An 11,242-nucleotide genomic window follows, 5' to 3' on the forward strand; every position below is an offset into this window, starting at 1 on the left:
AAGCGTCTTAACGATAATCACATCCCGTGAAGCTACCAGATTGCAGTGATGATGATTTCACGTTTCACCTGCTATTCAGAATAATCTCAGACATTTTATATGAGACTAGCAGAGAAACCAGGCATTGATTAGCTATTTATTTATAGCTTGCCTTGGGCTTAACGTTTGTGGCGTCACATTTCCTGAACTATGTGTCGTACAACGACATAATTTTGTAGGTACATTCAGTGGCATATTTAAATACTTCCCGCAAAAGGCTTCGGGAATGAAGTTGGTGACAACGAAGTAATAAACTTAAACGTCATGCATAACGTGGCAGTTTTTCACATATCTTACTGTTTATGAGGTCGTATCTCTTGACCTACGTATGGTACAATGACATAATTTTGCAGTTACATTCAGTGTTATATGTGCATACTGTCTGCAAAATGTGTCGCGAGTACAGTTAACAATAAAGAAGTATTAAATTTAAATGTCATTCCTCATGAGGTACTTTTTGGCTGTATAAACAACGGAAAACTAGTAAGCTGTAAAGTGTTTTTTCCCTTCATTATTTTGTAGGGCTTGTCAGCGATGAAAAAGTTTTGAAGGTTTGAAATTACATGTAAAGTTTGTTGTAAGTCGTTAAGTGATCTTATTCTCAAATATTGGGTGAATAAAGTCTGGGAATTCACGCATAGAAGGTACGCTTCTGTTTCACACCTACCGCCACCAACCTCTTTGATAGGTAGGTAGTTCCTAACCTCCCCCCCCCCCCCCCTCCTCGCCTCTCCCGAAGCAAATGTTGCCTGACGGTAAGGTGTATGTGACCAAATTTGACTGAAACAGGTCCATAGTTTGGAAGGAGATGCGGAACATACATACTCACCAGCAAGCACACATACGTACGTTCATTTTTTATAACATGTGTCGATCGAGACCAGAAGATTTAGGGGGCCAGTCGAGGTGCAGTAGGGTAGGGTGCCTGAGTGTTCATTCAACCAGAAACACATGTGTGCATACTTGAAGACGGCATCGCACACAGCATACTGGTAATGAAGATGTGGAATAAGCGACAACACTTTTTCACCGAGAATGTTGGAATGAAGATCCCACTTCGTTTTTACGAAAACCCCAATGTATGGGGGCAGCTCATTGTACGAGAAACGCCCAGAAAACATCACAGTCTGCGACCGGAGGTACACTCTCCATAGATTAGCGCCTGATCTTAAACAAGGCAAAATCGCGTCAGGCGACGCTACTAGCATCCTGTTAGCTACTGTGCAGGTTTTGCGATTTTTCTCCCGTTTATCGCAACAGCACATAAATATGCTAGTCTTCTGTGGCCTTTCGTGAGGTACTCAAGTCCAAATGTCCCTTGTATGCAGTGTTCTTTGCGTTCGTCACTGGCTGAGGCCACGGTTCACTGACAGCACCAATTTATATTCTGTAGGAAACTGATCGTCATTGTCAATGCGTGCCGCACATCTGTCTTCCCCGTCATGATCTCTCTACGACCACTAATCTTTCTCCTGGTTACGTTACTACGATCGGTACGTCATTCATTATACAAACGTCGGATGGTCCGCTTCGATACACTAACAAACTGGGCAATTTCATTCGTAATATCGTCGTGGACACGTCCAAATATGAGAACACCTTTCTACCATTCGGTCTGATCTCAATGTCGACCCACCTTACTGTCTTGATTCTATACAAACGACTGATTCATGCACTTCACTTCACTGCCATGTCTTACTTAGTAACGGGGGTCACATGACAGCCTGGCAGTGTAGCGGGCGCGTATGCAGTGACCACTACTGTGTGAGGGCGTATTCTCTGTGTTTATGTCAGGAAGCATTAGACTCCTACCTGAGACAGCCTGGGATCGCGTGATGCTTGAGTGACGGGTGTCGGATAGACATGAGTGTGAACATAGCCATTCTTTATTATTGCATTAGGTCTAAATAGTAATTTTTTCAAACCTTTGATCCGGGCACTGCTTGGCGTAGTTTCGTAATATTCCAGTGTCGGTATGGCAGAGGTGAAGAGCGTACTCGACGTTGCTAACACGACGGGCACTGAGTCGACAGCGATAGTCACAGCTCCGTGTGCGGCCGACAGCAGTGTCCTTGTGTCTCAGAGATGTGGAAGGTGACGGTGCTATCCCGAGTCAAACCCTTGACCACGGGCTGGAGAGTTGTGTGTGGCGGCAGGTGGATCCTGGCAGGAAGAAGCCAGGTGGTCGACCTATCATGCCTCGGACCATGAGGCGGCAGCAGGCTGCTAGGCAGGCAGTCTCACAAAGGCGGCAGTGGAATTTAGGTGGCATCAGAAGTACACAGTCGTCTTGCCCAGCGAAGCCCAGTTGTAGCGATATTCGCCTCAGCAACTGCTGGATTAGCATGCTGGATTAGCATGGCTGGATGCCGACAGAAGGGGTCCGGATCGATTCCCGACCAGGTCGGTGATTTTCTCCACTCGGGAACTGTGTGCTGGAGACAGTTTTAGAGACTATGACTGCGTCAGTAGGAAGTTTTTGGTCTCGCACTGGGACCTGCAACACTGTAAGCAAAATAACTCCCCCCTGCCGTGACGTTAACCCGCTTGACTGGCCAGTGGTTTAAATACATCTATCTGGAGCTGACCATTTTGAAGACGCACCTCGGCCGCAGTCCTATGTGTCGATGAAACCTCTGACTAGCACAGAATCTTTCTGGAGGAGTGGGCTGCGTCTTGGATGGTCGTTGCCTTGCGGAAGAGGACCGGTGTGCAAGTGGCTGCTTCTTCTGGTGTGCTGCAGGTGAGTGCCCAGAATACAGAATTGGGCACTGGCTGAAGTCTACGCTGCTAAATTCCCTTACTCTACGCAAAATCTGGACCACCAGGCTCCTATCTGAGAAGCGTCTGAAATGATAACACTAATATCTTACACAGTTGTCCATCTTGAGTCCATAGCAAACACTAATGGATAGCTGTCGCCTCATGGGTGTTTCCTCTACGCTCAGATCGCTGTCTCTCAAACACATGCTTTCTTTGCGATTGCTTAGATGAGTGGTAACATTTGTCTACCCGAGTTCGATTCCCGGCCGGGTTCGAGATTTCTCCGTTCTTGGACTGGGTTTTTCGTTATCATCATTATCATTATTATCATCATCATCAGCGACACGTAAGTCGCCCAATGGGACGTAACTTGAAATAAGACTTTCAACACGGTGGCCGAACTTCCCCGGATGGGACCTCCCGGCTATCACTGCCACACATAGGTCCTCAATTGCGCTTTTCTCCCTCAACTCTCATTTTTTATTCCGGTTAGCAGCCGTGTTGTTTCACCTTGTGGTAAGGGACTGGGTATCAGGGAAGCACACTATCAGTGTAACCTCGCTAGTCTTCCTACTTCTCTATTAACTCTTTTCTATTAGTTCATTGGGACTGGCGATCTAAAATCTCCCTAAAAATGGATCACATGCTAAAACTCGAATCTCACGTGTTCTGATGATATGTTGACTAGGATGATGAAAGTCATTGGGTAGCGATGTGCACACATACAGATGGCAGTAGTATCGGACAAGCAAGGTATACATACAGAGGCAATGCATTCGCGTAGCTGTCATTTGTACTCAGGTGATTCATGTAAAAGGGAGTCCGACGTGATTATGGCCGCGCGACGGGAATTAACAGAATTGAATTCAGAATGGCAGTTGCAGATAGACGCTTGAGACATTCCAATTCGGAAATCGTTGGGGAACTCAGTACTCCGAAATCCACAGTGTCACGAGTGTGCCGAGAATACCAAATTTCAGGCATTACCACACTTTAGTCAACACGTGTCCAACTGCCTCCACTTAACTACCGAGAGCAGGGATATTTCCGTAGGACAAGTAATACTGCGTGAAATAACTGCATAAATCAATGTGGCACGTACGACGTACGTATGCCTTACGACAGTGCGGCGAAATCTGGCGTTAACGGGCTACGGCAGCAGAGTACCTTTGTAGCAGCGCCTCACCTGTGCTCATGGCCATATCGGTTGGAAGCTAGACGACTGGAAAACCGTGACCTGTTCAGATGAGCCCTAGTTTCAGTTGTAAGAGCTGGTGGTAGGCTTCGAGTCAGACGAGGACCCTACGAAACCACGGATCCAAGTTGCTAACAAGGCAGTGTGCAAGCTGGTGGTGGCTCCATAATGTTCTGGGGTCCTCTTTATATGGAATGGGTTGGGTCCTCTGATCCCACTGAATCGATCATTGACTGGAAATGGTTATTCGTCTACCTTAAGACCATTTGCAGCCATTCTAGACTTCCAGTTCCCAAACAACGACGGGATTTTTGTGGATGACAGTGCGCCATGTCACTGGCCCACAGCTGTTCGCGATTGGTTTGAGGAACATTCTGGGTAGTCGGACCAAATGATTTGTCCACCCAGATCGCACTATGTGAATTCCATAGAACACTTATGGGAGGTCAGTTCCCGCACGAAATCGTGTACCGGCAACATTTTCATAGTTATGGAGCATGGCTCAGTATTTCTGCAGGGGACTTCCAACGAATTGTTGAGTCCATGCCACTTTGAGTTGCTGCACTACACCGAGCAAAAGAAGGTCAGACACGATATCAGGAGGTATTCCACGACTTTTGTCACTTCGGTGTATACACCACATACCTCTAATAACTAATAAGGAAAAGCCAAATAAAAATTCTCATGTACATCGTTAACTCACGCCTCGCATTAATCTACACAAATAAATATCATCCACTCTCTGATGCTCGTACTAAAAATCAAGCACTTTTAAACTCTGAGAATTCATTTACGTTTATCTACTCTGTTGTCTTGTCACTATGACACGGCAAATAAGGAAAACTATCTACAAAATCTAGTAGATTAAAACTGAAGAAACTGCCTAAAGATGGGAATTTAAGGAGATGGGACCTGGATAAACTGAAAGAACCAGTGGTTGTACAGAGTTTCAGGGAGAGCATAAGGGAACAATTGACAGCAATGGGGGAAAAAAATACAGTAGAGGAAGAATGGGTAGCTTTGAGGCATGAAGTAGTGAAGGCAGCAGAGGATCAAGTAGGTAAAACGGCGAGGGCTAGTAGAAATCCTTGGGTAACAGAAGAAGTATTGAATTTAATTGATGAAAGGAGAAAATATAAAACTGCAGTGAATGAAGCAGGCAAAAAGGAACACAAACGTCTGAAAAATGAGATCGACAGAAAGTGCAAAATGGCTAAGCAGGGATGGCTGGAGGACAAATGTAAGGATGTAGAGGCTTATCTCACTAGGGGTAAGATAGATACTGCCTACAGGAAAATTAAAGAGACCTTTGGAGAAAATGGAACCACTTGTATGAATATCAGGAGCTCAGATGGAAACCCAGTTATAACCACAGAAGGGAAAGCAGAAAGGTGGAATGGGTATATAGGGGGTGTATACAGGGGCAATGTACTTGAGGACAATATTATGGAAATGGAAGAGGATGTAGATGAAGATGAAATGGGAGATACGATACTGCGTGAAGAGTTTGACAGAGCACTGAAAGACCTGAGTCGAAACAAGGCCCCTGGAGTAGACAACATTCCATTAGAACTACTGACGGCCTTGGGAGAGCCAGTCCTGACAAAACTCTACCATCTGGTGAGCAAGATGTATGAAACAGGCGAAATACCCTCAGACTTCAAGAAGAATATAATAATTCCAATCCCAAAGAAAGCAGGTGTTGACAGATGTGAAAATTACCGAACCATCAGTTTAATAAGCCACAGCTGCAAAATAATAAAGTGAATTCTTTACAGACGAATGGAAAAAACTAGTAGAAGCCGACCTCGGGGAAGATCAGTTGGGATTCCGTTGAAATACAGGAACACGTGAGGCAATACTGACCTTACGACTTATCTTAGATGCTGGATTAAGGAAAGGCAAACCTACGTTTCTAGCATTTGTAGACTTAGAGAAAGCTTTTGAAAATGTTGACTGGAATACTCTCTTTCAAATTCTAGTGGCAGGGGTAAAATACAGGGAGCGAAAGGCTACTTACAATTTGTACAGAAACCAGATGGCAGTTATAAGAGTCGAGGGACATGAAAGAGAAGCAGTGGTTGGGAAGGGAGTAAGACAGGGTTGTAGTCTCTCCCCGATGTTATTCAATCTGTATATTGAGCAAGCAGTAAAGGAAACAAAAGAAAAATTCGGAGTAGGTATTAAAATCCATGGTGAAGAAATAAAAACTTTGAGGTTTGTCGATGATATTGTAATTCTGTCAGAGACAGTAAAGGACTTGGAAGAGCAATTGAATGGAATGGACAGTGCCTTGTGAGGGGTATATAAGATGAAAATCAACAAAAGCAAAACGAGGATAATGGAATGTAGTCGAATTAAGTCGGGTGATGCTGAGGGAATTAGATTAGGAAACGAGACACTTAAAGTAGTAAAGGAGTTTTGCTATTTGGGGAGCAAAAGAACTGATGATGGTCGAAGTAGAGAGGATATAAAATGTAGACTGGCAATGGCAAGGAAAGCGTTTCTGAAGAAGAGAAATTTCTTAACATCGAGTATAGATTTAGGTGTCAGGAAGTCATTTGTGAAAGTATTTGTATGGAGTGTAGCCATGTATGGAAGTGAAACATGGACGATAAATAGTTTAGACAAGAAGAGAATAGAATCTTTCGAAATGTGGTGCTACAGAAGAATGCTGTAGATTAGATGGGTAGATCACATAACTAATGAGGAAGTATTGAATAGGATTGGGGAGAAGAGAAGCTTTTGGCACAACTTGACCAGAAGAAGGGATCGGTTGGTAGGACATGTTCTGTTCTGAGGCATCAAGGGATCACCAGTTTAGTATTGGAGGGCAGTGTGGAGGGTAAAAATCGTAGAGGGAGACCAAGAGATGAATACACAAAGCAGATTAAGAAGGATGTAGGTTGCAGTAGGTACTGGGAGATGAAGAAGCTTGCACAGGATAGAGTAGCTTGGAGAGCTGCATCAAACCAGTCTCAGGACTGAAGACCACAACAACAACAACATCTACAAAATAAGGGAGTCAATAATTGCATTTCTATGGTTGCATTCTCTTGAGCGTGTAGAACACCATTGTTCTTTGGCATAAAGAATCCATTACATCTTCGTGACAAAACTTTCATCCTCATAATACTTCAGTACTGCACATAATACTTCATCTTCCACTTTCATATCTCTGACTCATCATCATAACAGCATCTCCGTATAAGAAATTCTCAGTTCATATTAATACTCACAGTTACCTCTCACCCTCAGAGACTAGTCCAATGGCCCCGCGATACTTCCTCGGTCACAACTGCATTTCAGCTACAATTCTGTGCCCTTAGTATACCCCTGATAATTGATAATATTTCTCAGTACTGAGTCATTCTCCTGTGATATCAAATATCTAGGCGAATTTTGCTGCTGACGTGCTCACTGTATCCCGAGGGACCAGGATCGGTTAAATTGACACCGTCAGGGCTAAAGACTTGTCTCACATTGACTGGGTGGCCCCCGCGTATGCTACTTTTAGTCACTGTCTCATGATGCAAAGACAGGAAATACTGTGTCCATTACTATTGCGACTCTTAAGCCATATTCTACTTTATCAGCACTGTAACGTTGTTTACATCTATCTTATCGTCTAGAAGGTAAGTAAAGGGAGGTTCAAAAAGAGCGCCGGTTTTGAAACGGTTGGTAAATTTTTATTTGTCGATTGTTGACATTGTTTTGATTAGTTTCTATTTCCGAGAACAATACGGTTTTTGACTTGGTTTGAATTTCTCGCATTCGGTATCTAACGATGGAGCAGTTTTGTGCACAAAATGTGACAATCGCAAAAACGATTTTTCAGAAGGGAGAAAGTTATGCAACAACTGTCAGGTGACTTCGCGTGATTCTAAAGCGTAATGAGGCACCGAACAGCTCAACAGTTCGCAGAATTACGAAAACGTTCTTTGAGACGGGTGCAACAGTGAACCTTAAAAAGTCCTTGACGTCGTCCTTTGCCCGAAATGAGAAAAACATTACGGTAATTCGTGACAGTGTGGCTGTTAGCTGAATGAAATCAATTCGTCACCGTTCCCAACAATTGGGCTTAAGCCGTTCTTAGACACATCTCCATAAACACCCGTATAAAAGTTAGTTGACGCAGCAGCAGGAAGTGACGGATTATCAGAAGAGACAACAGGTTATTCTGAGAGGTCGACAGAAGGACGGCAGTTTCGCAAACAAAATCATCTTCAGTGATGAAGCACAGTTCCACTTAAATGGTTTTGTGAAAAGGCAGAACTGCCACATCTGGGTGTCTGAAAATCCTTGCATTACCCAATAAAGGGAATGGACATGGAAGAGCCGTGATGTCAGCAGGATCGTGCCACTTGCCATACTTCCCGCGAAACATTCCAGTTGCTCCATGAGCGGTTCTCGGATCGTCTTATTTCGCGCAGTGCTGGTCATCAGTGGACACTAAGATCATAAGACTTAACTCCTTGTGACATTTTCCTTTGGGGTCGTCTTAGGTCGATGGAGTATGCCAATAAACCCCGAAACATCCATGACTTGAAGGAGGAAATTCGACGAATTGTCAGCGAAATGGATGTGGAAACTTGTCGTGTAGTCATAGTGAATTTCATGGACAGAGTTCGTGCATGCCAAAGAAGTAGAGGTGGTTATATGCCGCACATTTTTCGTAAATGAAATGGGAAGGTTAGATGAACATGTTTATAAATTTTGTCTGCGTTTTTTGTAGAAATAAACTTCTCGGTTTGATTTATCAAAATCTGCGCTCTCTTTGAACCACACTGTAATATTCACTAACTATCGCCCTGGTGGTCGTCAATACGAGATTATTCTCTTTTCTGGTACAGATTTTACTAAATATCCAAAAACACCATGCTACAAGATAACCATGTTTGATTATTCACATTGCAGCAGCACACATTCCATTTAATAGAAACGACATCTAAAAGTACCTTTAATCTATTACCTAAACACATACTAAAATTATACCAATTAATAACTCTACTTTGATAAATTCCTATTTACAAAAACATTATCTATCCCATTCCTGAGCCATGCGACTTGGTGTGCGGAACGGAATGTATTCGTAAATTGCGTGGGGGCGCATATTACAGGAATTAACGGTTCGGCCTTTGGGCCTTTACCAGATAGTGCCGCAGTATCTACACTGACGGAAAAAAGAATCCCAACACCACGACGGAGTTTTGCGACATAAAAGAAAATGGTTAGGCGTGTTTCTACATCTGAAGGATTATGTCTGTTCAAATTTGGCGCTATTCGCATGAGAGTGGCGCTAGTGGCACCACTTTTTTTTCTTCTTTTGATCAGTCTTAAGACTGGTTTGATGCGGTCCGTCACGAATTCCTCCCCTAGTCACCCCAGAGTAGCATTTGCTCGCTACGTCCTCAATCATTTGCTGTATGTGTTCGAATCTCCGTCTTCCTCTACAGTTTTTGCCTTCTACAGCTCCTTCTAGTACCACGGAAGTCATTCCCTCATGTCTTAACTTAACGAATGTTTTATCATACTGTTCCTTCTCCTTGTCAGTGTTTTCCACATATTCCCTTCCTCTCGGATTCTGCGCACAACCTCCTTACTCCCCACATTATTCCACCTAATTTTCAACAATATTCTGTAGCACCACACCTAATATGCTTCGATTCTCTTCTATTCCGGTTTTCCTACAGTCCATGTTTCACTGTCATACAATGTTGTGCTCCAAACCTACATTCTCAGAAAGTTTATCCTCACATTAAGGCTTACGTTTCGTACTAGTAGACTTCTTTAAGCCAGGAATCCTCTTTTGCCATTGCTAGTCGGCTTTTGATGTCCTCCTTGCTCAGTCCGTCATTGGTTATTTTACTTCCTATTTACTTCGTAACCATCAATAGTGATGTAAGGTTCCTCGCTGTTCTCATTTCTGTTACTTCACGTTACTTTCGTCTTTCTTCGATTTACTCTCAATCCACATTGTGTACTTATTAGATTGTTCATTCCATTTAGCACATCATGTAATTCTTCTTCTCTTTCAATTAGGAAAGTAATGTCATCACGAATCATATCATTGATATCCTTTCGTCTTGAATTTTAATTCCACTCCTAAACCTTTCTTTTATTTCTATCATTGCTTCTTCAATGAACAGACTGAACAGTAGAGGCGAAAGATTACATCCCTGTCTTATGCACTTTTTAATACGAGCACTTCGTTCTTGGTTGTCCACTCTTATTATTCCCTCTTGGCTCTTGTACGTATTGTATATTACCCATCCCTCACTATAGATTACTCTTATTTCCCTCAGAATTTCGAACGTTTTGCACCATTTTACATTGTCGAATGCTATTTTGAGGTCGAAAAATCCTATCAACGTGTCTTGATTTTCCTTTAGTCTTGCTTCCATTATCAACCGCAAGGACAGAATTGCCTCTTTGGTGCCTCTACCTTTTCTAAAGCCAAAGTGATCGTCAACTGGCACATTCTCAATTTTCTTTTCCATTGTTCAGTACATTATCCTTGTCAGCAAGTTGGACGCATGAGCTGTTCAGCTGATTGTGCGATAATTCTTGCAGTTGTCAGCTCTTGCAGTCTTGAGAAATGAGTGGGTGATTTTTTCCGAAAGTCAGATGGAGTGTCGCCAGACTCATACGTTCCACACACCAAAGTGAATAGTCGTTTCGTTGCCACTTTCCCCAAATATGGAATCTTCCCTATCCATTCTAACTTATTTTCTCTTACGTCCTCCAAAGCCCTTTTAAATTCTGATTCTAATACTGGATTCTAATACCTCTTCTAAATCAACTCCTGTTTCTTCTTCTATCAGACAAATCTTCCCCCTCATAGAGGCCTTCAATGTACTCTTTCCACCTATCTGCCCTCTCCTCTGCATTTCGCAGTGGAATTCTCCTTTGCACTCTTAATGATATAGTTTTTGAGTTGTATTGCGATTTTATGCCGTCCTTGTGCAGCGCTATCCATATAGTTGTGTAATTAGGACCAGTTCTTGTGACTAATTACGTAATTAGGATCGATCTTTGCGTCAGTTTTCCAAACAAAATAAATAAAGTACGCTAACCTCTCCTTCCTCTCCCACACCTAGTCACTTTCCATGTGTTAGGGGTGCACTTGGGCTTTCTGTCCAGGAGCATCAGGGTTCGATTCCTGAAAAGTGGCACCTCCATTTTTAATTTACCGTCATTTCCAAGCGCCTTTGGTTGTTTAATTGTGTTAGCGGGTGCACTTGG

The sequence above is a fragment of the Schistocerca gregaria genome, chromosome 4 (assembly GCF_023897955.1).
Source record: "Schistocerca gregaria isolate iqSchGreg1 chromosome 4, iqSchGreg1.2, whole genome shotgun sequence".
Lineage (NCBI taxonomy): Eukaryota > Metazoa > Arthropoda > Insecta > Orthoptera > Acrididae > Schistocerca > Schistocerca gregaria.